The sequence below is a fragment of the Pygocentrus nattereri genome, chromosome 12, assembly GCF_015220715.1.
Source record: "Pygocentrus nattereri isolate fPygNat1 chromosome 12, fPygNat1.pri, whole genome shotgun sequence".
In the NCBI taxonomy this organism is placed as follows: domain Eukaryota; kingdom Metazoa; phylum Chordata; class Actinopteri; order Characiformes; family Serrasalmidae; genus Pygocentrus; species Pygocentrus nattereri.
Window position 1 is genome coordinate 36,758,785 of NC_051222.1, and position 16,942 is coordinate 36,775,726.

The window sequence follows — 16,942 nt, forward strand, 5'->3', positions numbered from 1 at the left end:
ACTGGTTACCTGTCAGTTTTAGAATAGATTTTAAGGTTCTGGTGATGGTTTTTAAATGTCTTCATGGTCTTGCTCCTCTTTACCTCAGTGAAATGATGGTGAGATATGTTCCTGTCAGGTCTCTCAGGTCTTCAAACAGTAATCTACTGGTGATTCCTAAAACCCGGTTAAAGATTGGCGAGGGTGCTTTTAGCCACTACGGCCCAAAGCTTTGGAACTCTCTTCCTGAGGAGCTAAGAGGCATTACATCCCTGTACAGCTTCAAGAGTAATCTTAAAACCTTCCTGTTTAGATCTGCTTTTAGTTAAGAAACTTTTGTTCTATCTCTTTCATTTTATCTTTTTCAGTTTATTTCATTATTTTATTTTGTTTCCTTCTATCTTTATTTATTTTAATGTGTTTTGCTTATCTTTGTTTTCTTTTTATTTATTCTGTAAAGCACTTTGAGTTGCATGTATGTATGAAAGGTGCTATACAAATAAAGATTATTATTATTATTATTATTATATTGCCGTCTATGAGGAGGTTCAGGACATTAGACGATGCTGGAGTGTCCACAGTCTACTCTACAGCTCACCTACCTACAAACCCTTCAGAACCTTCTCAGACTGTTTATGATAATGACCAGCTGCTCTCAAGCTGTGATTTCCCAAACCCTGTATATTCTACTGTACATTTACCATCAAACTCCTCTGATTAGGTCATCCACTCCACAGCTTAGCTACCCACAGTTCTCTCTGATAGCTTAGTAAGTCTCACTTCGGCTGGACAATCTGCTGAAGGTCCAACATACTCAATTGTGAATTTCAGCCAGAATGCAGATAGTCCTACTGATGCTGTTTCCATGGCAACCATCAACAAGGAGATCAACTCATGTGACTATGATACCGTTAAACAAGTTTTTCTTGTTCTTCCACCAAAACGAGATAGTACACCTCCTTTCATGCCAAGAAATGTTTACTTTTAGATCTGTGTTAAATGTGTTCTGATTTAGTGTCATCATTTTCGTCCATGCTTCATATTTGATGTTTTTTAGATGAGAAATGAAGCTTCAACTTTGTTTGGCGATATGATTAATAGGCAAGCTCATATTTCGAATCAATGTACGCAGTTCTGTTTTATTTGTATGTGATGCAAGCAGGTAATTTTATTTTTATGCAATTCACTGAAGTATCTCTGAAAGAAGCTGTTTGGTGTGTTCATTTATTTCTCATTTAAGGATTGGTGGGTTCTTTGACGAATGGATAGATAGATACTTTATTGATCCTGAAGGAAATTTAGGAGCCAGTAGCAGACACATAACACAGTACAGTAATAGAAATAACAGTGTAAACAGTATAACAGGAAGAATAAATGTGAAAGATCCTCTCTACAGGAGTGTATACAAATAGACAAACGCAACAATCTGTAATAAGATCTGTAACCTGAGATGAAAGACGCGGTGCAGTAACACCTGTACAGGGAGGTACGGGTAACGGCATATAATGACCACTGTGAGTGAATAAATATGTGCAGATATTGGTACCGAAATAAAGTTTCTAGTGTCCAGATGTGCAAGATGCGCAATGAGGTATGCAGAAGGTGCGACATGTGCAGCAACATCTCCATACGTGCATATGTGAGTGTTCATGGTTCTATATAGAGCCATTGTCTTTACTAAAGAACCTTTGAACATCCAACTTTTTTAATGGTTAATCATGCTATTGAACAGTTGTTGATGTGTCATTATGTAATTATTGTTCTGAACCATAAATTATATGGAAATGATTGACTTTCTCCTTTGCCTTCCTTCTGTGTCTTTACAAAGCTCTACTGAAAGAAGGTCTTTCTATTCCTTTCTGTAGAGATTAAAGGGCAGATTTCTGACTTATAATGTACACTTTCCAACTGCTTGACTATAAATAATAAATAAGCCTATTTGTCCTCTAGATGGCAGTGCAGTGTTAAAAATGAAGGCACCAACAAGGGTTAGAAGAAAAAAATTTACCTTTAAATGATAGTTCTTCAAAGAACCATGGTGTAAATAAAGTGTCCAATACGAAAAGCATTCTTTATATGTTGAAACCCTCCACATTTAATTTCCTAGAAAGTCAGATATTGACCCCTTGGAGCCCAGAGCAAAGAGTCCACAACTAGCACCGGGATTCCCCACTGGAGCAGTTCTGGGAATGCCAGCATGACCAGGGAAAGAGGAGATCTCCTCCACGTCTTCCACAGGAAGAGAGAGACTCATTTAGGTATTCTAATTCTCAACTGTGGAGCTCAGTTCACCTTTTATTAGACAGTGAAGCTCAGAGCTCACTTTTAATAAACATCTAAAAACGTATCTCTTCAGCTCAGCATTTAGTCGAAGCTCTGCATCTCTTGGTATTCGTCTTTATTCAATGTGACATTGTTTACTTTAGTGGAGAAAATGTCCTTCAAAGCATTTCAGTTGCAGCTTTGCTCATACAAATCCACGTGACATCTTTCTGAGAACCTTTCACCTCTTTCTTTTGCACTGTGAGGAAAGGAAGTGGACATGACATCAGTTTATGTTTAAGATGTAGCTGAAGATGCAGCCCAGTCACAGTCAGGGTGTACATTTCAGGGCCTCTGATGTCTGTCTGAACTCAACATGAAGACCCTCCTCATCTTCACCCTCTTCCTGATTTCAGGTAAGGAGATGCTCTTCTAAATAATCAGCACTATCAGCAGCATCAAATGAAGCCTTTACTCAGATGCACATTTGTCCTCTTTTAGTAGGTGGAGGAGAATCAGAGAGAGTGATGGGATATTCAGGAGGAGGAGTCCTCGTCAATTGTAGATATGAGAGAAGATACACATCAAACCAGAAATATCTCTGTAAGGGTTCATGGTTAAACTGTGCTGACCATATCAGGACAAGAGATAAAAATGCGTGGGCAAATAGAGGAAGATTCTCACTGTTTGACGACACCAGAGCTGTACAGTTCTGGGTGGTGATCAGGGAGCTCACTGTAGAGGATTCTGGAACGTACCAGTGTGGAGTTGATAGAATTTTGGACTTTGACATCCTTACACCAGTAGAACTGAAGGTAGAGGAAGGTGAGTCTGTCTCTTACCACTGCACCTGTGCATTATTATAAATTCAGCATCAGTAGAATCAATTACAGTGATACGGAATGTGCAAGCTCTCATAAAGACCAAACATCAGTCATTTTTACACATAGCACTAAAAGAAGACACCTACTCATTTTAACAGAGTCGTTGCACACTTGCTCTCTCCAGAGACTCCTTTCCAGATCTTCTCATCTCTGATTGGTTGAATCCTCTTTAACCCCAGCTGTGGAAATGTGTTCACATACAGTGATGATGGCGTGATTATGAGATTGTTTTTATTGTCCTTGCCATTCGTCAAATGTACGTTGTGAGACCTTCACTGTGATTGTAGTAGATCTTCTTTCTAATTTAAAGTTATTTTGTCTATTTTCAACTCTGAATATGGACCTCCTCTGCATTCAGGTCTTAAGTTGTAGTGAGACTATAAACAAACCTCCTGACTCGGCATTTTACTATAAATATGATGTGAAAATACTTTCAGAAGAAGAGTGTGACAGAATGTGCAGAATCAGTAGAATTCTGTGTAAACTGTGAAGGTGAATTTAATGGTTTTTATCTGATTGTTTATGATTGACAGATCTGTCCTACGAGAAGAGCATCAGTGTGTCTGGCCCTGTAGGTGGAAATGTGAACATCAACTGCAAATACCCACAATCCCACAGTAGAGACCCCAAGTTCCTCTGTAGGAGAGTAGACACAGTTAGTTGTACTCATCACTCAGTTAAAGAGAGCAGAAGATGGATAAATGAGGGGAAACTCTCTCTACAAGATGATGGAAAGCAGATCTTCACTGTGAGCTTCAACAGTCTGACTGAGGGAGACTCTGGTGAATACTGGTGTGGAGCTGAATCAGACTGGACATCTGACCATGGGTACAAGGTCTATATCACACAGGTCAACCTCACAGTTACTGGTGAGTAGTTGTGAAAAAAAGTCCAGCGCTGTTTCCAAAAATTGTAATGCTATATAAATAAAAACGCAATGCAATGATGTGCAAGTCATTTCAAATCTAGATTTAATTGAAAATAGCACAAATTCAAAATATCAAATGTAGAAACTGAAAAAATGTTTTGGTTCCCTTTTAAAAATCTATGTCCATTTTGAGCTTGATGTCAGCAACATGTTTCAAAAACGCTGAGACAGAAGAGTGTTCACCACTAAGCTGCATCACCTCTTCTTTTAACAACACTCTATAAGCCTTTAGGAACTGAGGAGGCCAATTGCTGTAGTTTTGAATGTGAAATGTTTTCCTGTTCTTGTTTATATAGAATTTCAGCTTCTCAACAGTTCGATGTCTTCTTTGTCAAATGTTTTGTTTCATAAACTGCCACATGTTATCAGTGGGTAACAGGTCTGGACTGTAGGCAGGTCAGTGTTCCGGTTTGAGTGTACGCTGTGCGCGTTTGGCTGCTGCTACTCGCCGGTGTTTTGTTTTTCTTTGGTTGCTTTTTCTTTCCTTTGCGATACTTTTTGGTGCATATACTCTCCAGTGTCGGTGGACTCGTCTCTCTATGTTCAACAAGGTTTGGGAATTTAGTGTCGTCTCATCAACACGTTATCTATCTGGTGCTCTACAATGTGGGCGAGCCAGTTGTTTGCCTGGTTCGCGATTGTTTGGATTGTCCTGTCGCTCTTCTGCGACAGGTCTGTTCCAATACACCGCTGCTGAACTTCTCCGGCTGCGTTATCTCCGGCATGAGCCTCCGCCAGCAGTGCTGCATTTTCACCCGGAGATACATTCATCGTGGGTCTCGCCGGATTTTCCGTGTTGAAAATAGCTCTACTGAAATTCCATCGTTCTGGTCCACCACCCGTCGCCCTCGCAGGAATACCGGCCGGCGTGTTAACCACAGCGTGCTTGGTAGCTTAGCCAGATCAGCTAATGCTACGACCAAACACCACTACACTACCGTCAACCTCGGTCTTCTCAACATCCGCTCACTCACGAACAAGGGACATCTCATTCAAGATGTCCTCACTGAGCGCAAGTTTGACTTTCTCTGTCCAACTGAAACCTGGCAACAACCTAACGACTTCTCACAGCTCCCCGACTCCGCTCCTCCTGGGTTTGTTTACGTTTGTCAACCCCGTGGAGTAGGTCGCGGAGGAGGTCTCGCGATACTTCACCGCGAGAATTGGATTGCTCTCAGTTCTCTGGAATGTTTAGCATGTGAAGTGCCTGGACCCTCTCCTACCATCATCGCTACAGTTTACCGTCCTCCTAAGCCACATAATGACTTCCTAACTGATTTTGCCTCTCTACTCACTCATTTATCTACTCTCTCACCTAATGTAATATTGCTGGGGGATTTCAATATCCAATATCCTTCTCATCCTGCCTGGAGAATTTTGCATTTAATCAATTCATCGATTTTCCTACCCACATAAAAGGACATACACTGGACTTAATCTGTTGTTCCGGTCTCACTCTGTCAAATTGTGCAGCTGATGAAGTTCATGTTACTGATCATTTCCCCCTCTCATTTAACATTACACTATGTCTCTCCATAACCAAGCCATCACGTCTCATCTCATTTAGGAACATCAAAGACATTGATAAGGATGTCCTCACCTCCAGCCTGAACAATATTCTGAACCTGGACAGCTCATCTTCGCTTGATGAACTTGTTGACCACTATAACAATAGTTTAACCTATATTCTCAACTCTCTTGCTCCTGTGAAAACTCGCTCTGTTTCCTTCACTCATTCTGCCCCCTGGTATACCCCTAAACTACGGCTAATGAAAGCTAAAGCTTGTCAGCTCGAGCGACTCTATAGAAAATCTGGTCTTACCATCCACAAAGAAATGCACAAAACACACATATTGCAGTATAAGGATGTAATTGTTCAAACTAAACCCTCCTATTACTCTAGTGAATTAACTTTAGTGAAGGGACCACCAAAACACTGTTCTATCTAGTCAACAAACTCTTCCAACCCAAATCCTTCCTACCTTCCCACTTTTACTCAACTGATACTTGTAATGCTTTAATGTCGTTTTTTAGTGAGAAAATTTATAAAATCCACCAGAACATCTGTCCCGATCCAGAGCCTCTCTCCTTCTCTCTACCTCTTTCACATAGTCAGTCTCTCTCCTGTTTTCAGCTTCCAGATCTGTCATTTCAGCATCTGTCATTTCTGATCTCATTAGCAAATCAAAACCTTCTACATGTCAGCTTGATCCTTTCCCTACAGTCTTAGTTAAATATGGTCTTTCCTCTCTGCTCCCCCTCATAACTGCCATTATTCATTCCTCATTCACTAGTGAAATTGTTCCTACGCCCTTCAAAACGGCTGCTATCACTCCTATTCTGAAAAAACCTGGCTCAGACCCCAACAACTTTAATAACCTTCGCCTGATTTCTAACCTCCCTTTCATTTCCAAAATACTTGAAAAAGTTATTGCTACTCAAATTCATTCCTACCTATCCCAAAATTGTCTCTATGAACAATTCCAGTCTGGTTTTCGCCGACTCCATAGCACAGAAACGGCTCTTCTTAAGATCACTAATGACCTTCTCATGGCAGCTGATTCTGGTTTATTTTCCATCCTCATTCTTCTAGATCTGAGCGCAGCCTTCGACACTATTTCTCATACTATCCTCCTTAACAGACTATCTTCCATTGGCATTAATCATATCGCACTCGACTGGTTTCATTCCTATCTCTCAGGCCGCACTCAGTTCATTCAACTCAAATCTTTCAGGTCTCAGTCTTCCCCTGTTTCTTCTGGTGTACCCCAGGGCTCTGTCCTGGGGCCCCTACTTTTCATCATTTACCTTCTGCCCCTTGGCAATATTTTTCGCTCTTTCAACATCCATTTCCACTGCTACGCAGATGACACCCAGCTCTATCTATCTAGTAAACTAAGTACTTTGTTCCCGCCCTCTTCCCTTTCCAACTGTTTATCTGAAATAAAATCCTGGTTCACCTCTAATTTCCTAAAACTTAACAGTGATAAAACTGAAATTTTGCTTTGTGGTTCCAAATCCACATTATCGAAAGTGGATATTTTCTCTATCCAAATTGACAGTACATTAATCTCCCGCTCACCTCAGGTTAAGAGCTTGGGTGTCATCTTAGATAACTGTTTATCTTTCCGCTCGCACATTAGTAATGTAACCCGGTCTGCGTATTTCCATCTGTGTAACATCAATCGTCTACGCCCTTCCCTCACCCTCCATACTGCATCTATTCTAGTTCATAGTCTTGTTACATCCCGCATTGACTACTGTAATTCTCTTCTCTTTGGCCTTCCTCATAAATCCCTCCATAAGCTTCAGCTGGTTCAGAATGCAGCTGCCCGTATTATCACTAAAACTCCTTCATTCCATCACATTACACCTGTCCTTCAACAGCTCCACTGGCTCCCTGTTAAATATAGGATCGAATATAAAATTCTCCGCCACACATTTAAGGCCATACATAATCTTGCCCCCCCTTATCTGTCCAATCTTCTCCAAATTGCAACTTCTACCAGCTCGCTCAGATCCTCCTCTTCCATTCATCTCTCTGTACCTTCTGCTCGTCTGACTACCATGGGGTGCAGAGCTTTCAGCCGCTCTGCTCCCAAACTCTGGAACTCCCTCCCACCTGACATCCATAACATTGACTCTTTTCCTCTTTTCAAATCCAGTCTTAAAACTCACCTGTTCAAATTAGCCTACTCTCTCTGTTGATGTTTTATATATATATATATATATATATATATATATATATATGTATAACCCTACATTTTGTACAGTGTCCTTGAGTGTCGAGAAAGGCGCTTTTAAATTAAATTTTTTATTATTATTATTACAGTGTAGCACCCGGACTGTTTTACTACAGAGCCATGCTGCTGCAATGCATGCAGCATGTGGTTTGACAATGTTGTTGAAATAATCAAGGCCTTCCCTGAAAAGGACATCATCTGGATGGCAGCATATGTTGCCAAAACATTTATATATCATTCCACATTAATGGTGCCTTCACATATGTGTAACCCCCCCTCTAACAAGGTGTTGGAAATGTTCCTCAGAGATTCTGGTTGGTTATTTGAGTTTCTGTTGTCTTTCTATCATCTGGAACCAGTCTGCCCGTTCTCCTCTGACCTCTCACATCAACAAGGCATTTTCGTCCACACAACTGACCGCTCACTGGATATGTCCTCTTTTTCGGACCGTTCTCTGTAAACCCTAGAGATGGTTGTGCTTGAAAATCCCAGTAGATCAGCAGTTTCTGAAATACTCAGACCAGCCCGTCTGGCACCAACAACCACGCCACGTTCAAAGTCCCTTAAATCCCCTTTCTGATGCTCGGTCTGCACAGCAAGTTGTCTTGACCACCTCTACGTGCCTAAATGCATTGAGTTGCAGCCATGTGATTGGCTGATTAGTTGATAAGCAACTGAACAGGTGTACCTAATAAAGTGGCTGGTGAGTGCGTCTTTTTAGACATTTGGTAGAGTTTTAATTTGCATTTATGGATGCAGCAATTAACTCTGTTCACAATGATTTCTGGAAGTGTTTCTGAGCCCATTCAGTGATTTTCAGTACAGAATCATGTGTGCTTTTAATGCAGTGCCACCTGAGGGCCCAAAGATCATGGGCATCCTTGTCCCTTGCATACTGAGATTTCTCCAGGTTCTGTGAATCTTTGAATAATATTATGCCTCACAGATAGTGAAAGATGTTTGCTATTTTACACTGTGAAACATTATTCTTCAATTGTTGCAATACTTGCCTGCATTTGTCTTTCACTTGATGGGGATCTCCTCCCCATCTTTACCTCTGAAAGACTCGCCCCTTTCTGGAATGCTCTTTTATACCCATTGTTTCTGACCTGTTGCCTATTAACCTAGTTAGTTGTGAGATGTTCCACTAGGTATTTTACCAGCATAACTTCACCTGTCTTTTGCTGGCCCATCGAAACTGTTTTTGAAATGTGTTTTTGGCATCAAATTCAAAATTCAATGGTTTCAACATATTCATACTGTAAATCCATCCATCCATCCATCCATCCATCCATCCATCCATCCATCCATCCATCCATCCATCCATTTTCCAAGCCGCTTCTCCGTCAGGGTTGCGGGGGGGTGCTGGAGCCTATCCCAGCAGTCATCGGGCGGAAGGCAGGATATACCCTGGACAGGTCGCCAGTCCATACTGTAAATATCCAGGTATATTGTAGTCAACTGGCAAAAATGACATCAACATGGCAGTTTAGATGCAGCAGCTCGGTGCTCTCCCCATTGTGCTTCCTCTTCTTTATCTTCTTTTTCTTTGTAGGCTTTCTTGCATTTAAATTTAACAGATATGCATTATTGTCTTATACCCATCAAGAACTCTTGAATATGGGAGAATTGTGTAGATGGACACAAGAATTGACAACATTACCTCTGGAGCTTGCTAGCATACAATCACAGTTAGATAGCACACAAAGAACAGTCGGTTTTCCATGGATTCCGGTACCAACGAAAACCACCAAGTCAACAAAAGCCTCAATAACTTTCATCTGGTCACACTCACTCCTGTTGCCATGAAGTGCTTTGAGAGAATGGTCCTACCTGCTCTTGATCCTCCCCAGTACACATACTGCCCCAGACAATCCACAGAAGATTCCCTTCACACCACCTTATCCCACCTTGAGGTACCCCAACACACATGCTTGAATTCTGTTTATTGAATACAGTGCAACATTCAAAAATCCCCCAAAAACTGTCTTTCAAGCTTCAGAACCTGAGCCTCACTCGATGCCTCTTCATATTGGCATATTGGACTTCCTGAACAATCGCCCTCAGTCAGTCAGGCTGGAGACATACCTTTCCTCCCCACTGATACTGAACATTGGTGCTCCTCAGGGCTGTGTATTGAGCCTACTTCTGTACTCTTTCTTCACCTATGACTGGGTTCCTGTCGACAACTCTTCAGGAGCTCTACAATTCCCAATGCCTCTGTAGAACCACCACCATCTGCAGTCACCCAGCACACCACTGCTACTAGCTCTGTACTTTACTGCCCTCTAAACATCAATACAGGTGCATCAGTACCCATACTCCCAGTCTGAGTAACAGTTTCATGCCCAGAGCAATAATCCTCCTCAACCAGACATCAGGACCTTCACTCCTACACATAACAATAAACTCCACTGGCCAATGGCAGCTCTGAGCACTTTCTCACTAACTGCATTTCAACTAATAATTAATATTGCACATTGTTCACTGCTATATTAAGTGTATTATAGCAAATATGTACAGTGTAGCATAGAACAGTGTTATATTATTATATTACAGTATGTAATATTGCATACTGTGGTATGGTATAGTATAATTTTAGATAGAATGTCAAGCTACTACGCTACCTGACTGACGGCACCAGCTACTGACTATTGTAATATAGTCACTGTTTACTGATTGCACACGTCACTTTATACTGCAACATTTCGGCTGTGAACATGGTCACTTTTGTACTGCAATATTCCAGCCATGGTGCTTGAACTATTCTCCTAACCCCCACTCTTGCACATACTCATGCTACAGGCTTGGTTTCCTTCAGCTGCAAATAGTCTACCACATTCAGGTTAACCTACCACAGGTCAGGTTACTAAAACTTAACACTAACCACATCCTGAACATCTCAAACCACATCAACTTCATTGTCTGCTACAGGTGATCACCACAACACATTTTCAAGAAAATGTTTGCCAAGACTCTTTATATCTTAGCAGTTTACTCACTTCTGAATGATCTGATTTTTTTGTATCTGATTCTCTAATTCAGGTTCTCCACCTACACAATTTCCAGTTATCTATGTGGTCATCGGTGTATCTGTGGTTTTGGTACTGCTTATGATTGGACTCCTATTCTTCATAGTAACTCTTCAAAAGAGAGGCAAGATTCAAGGTACCATTACACATAGAAATATGCTCATACACTTATATATATATATATATAAACAAGTCATTGAACATTTTCTTTAGAGACCGAAAATGTTCACTAGGCCCCAGTGGGCTAACAGTAATGAGTAGATGCTGCCCTCTACTGGCTATAGATGAGCATGCATTAAAGCAAATACAGTAAAAACAGACTCAGATCAATTCTCCGTCTTCTTTATCTTCCAGGTAGTTGATACTATATATAATTAAATATTCAAAATCAGTTACTCATTTATAACTGAATTAAGGTTTTAAAATTGGTTCTCCTCAGATTCAGCCTCAAACCAAAGCCAACCCCTCAGAGATTCTGCAAATCACATGGTGAGTCAATATTGTATTTCAGAGCAGGTTCTCATTGAAACAATCATCCAACATGTTTAATAATGAATCATCAATAACTGAAAGGCTGACCTATCTGACTTATACAGAAAAAAACACCCTGAGCACCCATTGAACTGCTTCAAAAGGAAAAAAAAACAGTGGCGTTCACATCAAATACATTACCTATTCTAATTTTTCTTATTATTGTTTGTATTTTATCTCTGCTCTTAGGTTTCTTTTGCTGTCTATGAGGAGATTAAAGACAGTAGACACCTTTCTGCCACAGTCTACTCTATGGCTCAACTACCTTCAAACCCCTCAGAAGCTTTTCAAACTGTTTATGATATTGTTCAGTTACCCTCAAACCCCTCAGAACCTTCTGAAACTGTTGATGATAATGCTCAGGTAGCCTCAAACCCCTCAGAACCTTCTAAAATGTTTGATGATAATGCTCAGGTAGCCTCAAACCCCTCAGAACCTTCTAAAATGTTTGATGATAATGTTCAGTTAGCCTCAAACCCCTCAGAACCTTCTAAAATGTTTGATGATAATGCTCAGGTAGCCTCAAACCCCTCAGGACCTTCTGAAACTGTTGATGGTAATGTTCAGTTACCCTCAATCCCCTCAGAACCTTCTAAAATGTTTGATGATAATGCTCAGTTAGCCTCAAACCCCTCAGGACCTCCTGAAACTGTTGATGATAATGTTCAGTTACCCTCAAACCCCTCAGAACCTTTTGAAACTGTTGATGTCCAATTACCCTCAAGTACCCTGTGATTTCTCAAATCCTGTTTATTCTCCTGCTCAGCCACCATCCTCATCCAACTCTGCTGATCAAGTCATCTACTCCACAAGTCAGTTACCCACAGTTCTCTCTGATTCTTCAGCAAGTGTTACTTAGTACTCAAATGGAAAATCTGCTGAAGGTCCAGCATACGCAACAGTGAATTTCAGTAATAACATAGATAGTTATATTGATGCTGTTACAATGGAAACCATCAACAAGGAAAATAACTCATCCAAACTATTTCATATTACACTTTATTCTCATCTATTTCCACCAGAATGAGATGGTATGTTTGTTTTCACACAAAGAAATGTTTACTTCTGGTATGAATGTGGTACATATGAATGATTCTAATTTCATGCTTACAGATGAGAAATGAACTTTAAGCTTTGTTTGCTATGAATATTAATTCAGTGTGCATGTAGTCCAGCTTAAATAGTCCAGTTTAACTTTTTAAATGTTTTAAATCAGTAGTAGTGTGCAGTAGTGTGTAGAATCAGTAAAATCTGAGGTTTTTACTGAATGTCAACTGTAGTTCAGCTGAGCCCGTGCATTTGTATTGTTCTTTGCACATTTTTAAAATAATATCCTCTTAAACTCTACATGTATTATTCAAAAGAAGAGTACATTTGGGCAGTTGGGTGGCACTGCATTAGAAGCAGACACAATTCTGTGGTGGAAAACATTGCATGGTCTCAAGAACACCTTGGAAAACCACTGTCTGTGACCAGAGTTTGCCGCTGAACCCATAAATGCAAGTAAAATCTCTACCATGCACAGAAAAAAAAACATATATAAAAGGATCCAGAAACACTGCCACCTTCTCTGGGCCCAAGCTCATTTAAGGATAAAAATGTCCTGTGGTCTGTCAAATAAAAAATTTAAATTCTTTTTGGAAATCATGGGCTAAAGACATCAACTTGTTATTTTATTTATGCAAAAACCAAAACAATAAATGCTCAGTTTTAACATGTGATATAATGTTGTTGTACTTCTTTTAATAAAATATAGGGTTTATATGATTAGCATATCACTACATTCTCTTTTTATTTACATTTTGCACAGCATCCCAACTTTCTTGGAAACAGGGCTGCATTTAATAATGAATGACTCTTAATACCTTATTAGTTCATTATTAGTCAGTTGTAAGAGAAGAGCTACTGAAGAGGTGTCTTATAAACTAATGTTATTATAAATTAATTGATTAAGCTCTTTATTTGTAATTGTAGTACATATAAAATACAGCAAGCATCGCTGACTGCTGCTATTACACACTTTGTGCTCTAGATGGCAGTAGAGACATTCTGACACAGACCAGTACAGACTCGGACACATACACTCACTGGCCACTTTATTAGGTACAGTAAAAGCTAGTAAAAGCTTGGACCCCCTTTTGCCTTTAGAACTGCTTTAATTCTTCGTGGCACACTTTCAACAAGGTGTTGGAAACGTTCCTCAGAGATTTTGGTTGGTTATTTGAGTTACTGTTGTCTTTCTATCATCTGGAACCAGTCTGCCCGTTCTCCTCTGACCTCTCACATCAACAAGGCATTTTCGTCCACACAACTGACCGCTCACTGGATATGTCCTCTTTTTCGGACCATTCTCTGTAAACCCTAGAGATGGTTGTGCGTGAAAATCCCAGTAGATCAGCAGTTTCTGAAATACTCAGACCAGCCCGTCTGGCACCAACAACCACGCCACGTTCAAAGTCCCTTAAATCCCCTTTCTTCCCCATTCTGATGCTCGGTCTGCACTTCAGCAAATTGTCTTGACCACCTCTACATGTCTAAATGCATTGAGTTGCGGCCGTGTGATTGGCTGATTAGCTATTTGTGTTAACAAGCAATTGAGCAGGTGTACCTGTGGCCTGTGAGTGTATTCATTCACTAACAGCAAATTTGGAGAAACCAGAACATTCTATGGATCACATGCTGCTCATTGAAGGTTCAGAAGACGTAAAGGTTATTCTGCTAAAAATCCCAGCGATAAATAACATTAGACAAAATAAGAAATATGAAAGATGTGTTATCATCTCAGCAGAATGTGTGACTTTATTAAGTTCTGTACTAAAACTCTTTTTCTGAGGAGAAACATTTGAACGGCAGGAAAGACATACGCTAAGGTCTCGTTTGTCTTTCTATCTGATGTCATTCTTTTCTAGAAGAACCTGTTGAGAGATTAAAGAGATCTCTTTTTTACTTTGCTTTCTGATGGGGACTTGATGTAGTTATGTAGTAAATGAAGTTTGGGGGGAGGAACGTACCTGAAACCCATCCTTCTTCCAATCTAATGGCTTATAAATTCACATCCTCGCCATTGGTTCCTGTGACGAAGGGTGTGTAATTCCCTCCCTAACCCCATTTTTTTCCCTGTTCCTCTGTCTTACATCAGTCCTACTACACATATGAGTGGGGTGAGGCGAGGGGTGGGGGGGTGGGGGGTCTGGTCTTCCAGCTACAAACAGAAGCTGCCCATATCTCCAGCCAGTTGTCAGAGTTCTCCCCCTCCCTCAGTCAGTCTTCCCTCATAGTACCATCATGTCTGAGCTGGACAGATTCATGCACAACAGCTGAGTTAAAAGTGGTGTACTCACTGCAACAGACTAAGGGCTGATGAGTGAATACAGATTTGCATTGATTTGTTTAGCTGTAAAATGACTAAAGACCTGCTTACTGCCTTCACACCATTGTTCTTGCAAATATGATCTTAAAATGCTCTCAGAGTTGAGCTATAATATAATAAACATATTTACATGAAAGAGTTACTGATTCGTAGGTCTTCACTGTAAAAGGCCCTTACTGAGATCACTGGGAAGGTTTCAGTGGTTTCCACAGAAGTTCTGCCTCCATTGAGTCTGTATGAGTGAGTTTGGAGAGCAGATCTGTGTCGTTACGAGTTTTGATCATGTTTAGACTGAGGACACCAGGCCGAGTGGTCATTCCTACTGCAGTACAGTTCAGCTGTCTTTCTATGTGCTGCACTCTAGATGGCACTAGTGAGTCCTTTTTCAGACCAGCTCACAAATGACATCACAGCACTGCTGTCCTGCATTAGAACTACACATATAACACATATATTTAGACGTGAGTTGAGGGCCTCATCAGAGAACTTTCAAGAAACGGAAAACAAACAGAAGATCAAGATAAAACACTATGAAGAGGTGAAGAAGCCTGGTGAACTCTGTAGTTTGTCACACAATCAGACCAAATAAAGCCAGTCAAAGTGAGCACTCAGTAAATTTACCAACAGAAATGGTTTGACAAACAAACTTTCAAAGTTTTTTTGCATTTCATTGTTGCAGCAGGCAGAGAAGAAAATGTTCACAGTTTCTCCCATCGGGTGCCAAAAGGGAAATGGGCGGGTTTATCATTCTGCTTAGTTGAACCACAGACAGGATATACTAAGACTAAGATACAGAATAGCCAGTTAGCACATCTAATACACTTGACCTAGAGGTAATATGGATAAAGCTGGAATGACTTTGAAGATCCTCCTCATCTTCACCCTCTTCCTGATTTCAGGTAAGGAGATGCTCTTCTAAATAATCAGCACTATCAGCAGCGTCAAATGAAGCCTTTACTCAGATGGACATTTGTCCTCTTTTAGTAGGTGGAGGAGAATCAGAGAGAATGACAGGATATTCAGGAGGAGGAGTCCTCATCAAGTGTAAATATGAGACACAATACACATCAAACCCAAAATACCTCTGTGAGGGTTCATGGCCCTGCATGACGACGCCTATTTGGAAAGACGCTAAAAATGAGTGGATAAACAGTGGAAGATTCTCACTGTTTGACGACAACAGAGCTGCACAATTCTGGGTGATGATCAGGGAGCTCACTGTAAAGGATTCTGGAATGTACCAGTGTGCAGTTGAGAGAAAAGAGCAACAAGACGTCTACACACCAGTGGAACTGAAGGTAGAGGAAGGTGAGTCTCTGGGAATTGTGTTCTATTTGGCTGAATAAGAAGACAAAAGACATTATCTCTCTCTTCACAGACTCCTTGCCAGTCCATCTCATCTCTGATTGGATAAGTCCTGTTTAATACCAGCTGTGGAAATGTATTTGTGTATTTTCTCATATGTAATAATGACTGTAGGTTTATTAGATTCTACATACTTGGTATTTGTCAAAAGTACTTTTTGTGATGTTGGCAGATCCAGCCTCATGTTTCCCCAATTCTCCCAGATTTCAAAACTTCTTACCATCCAGTTTTCATTATTCAAGTACATATTAAAATGACTTTGTGTATCCCGAGAAACTCTGAATACAGACTTCTCCTGCATTCATTTAGTAGAAATATACAGATCCTTCATGCCTCAACCTCCAAAAAGTACTTACAGAAGAAGGGTGTGGCCTGCAGAGAAGTGGCAGAATATGCAGAGGGAGGAGTCGTAATCAAATGAAGATATGAGGGATAATAAACACACATATGTCTGTAAAATAAGAAAGAAATCAGTGATATGTTGTCTACACTGTGTAGGGGAGTTTTAACACTTTCATCTGATTGTTTATGATTGACAGATCAAGACTACACGACGAGCGTCAGTGTGACTGGCCATGTAGGAGGAAGTGTCAACATCAGCTGCAAATACCTACAATCCCACAGCAGGGACCCCAAGTTCCTCTGTAGAATGATGGGCAATGGTGGCTGTAATTATAAAACATCAGTTAAAGAGAGCAGAAGATGGAGAAATGAGGGAAAACTCTCTCTACATGATGACAGAGCAAGGCAGATCTTCACTGTGAGCTTCAACCGTCTGACTGAGGGAGATTCTGGTGAATACTGGTGTGGAGCTGAATCAGACTGGACATCTGACCATGGATACAAGG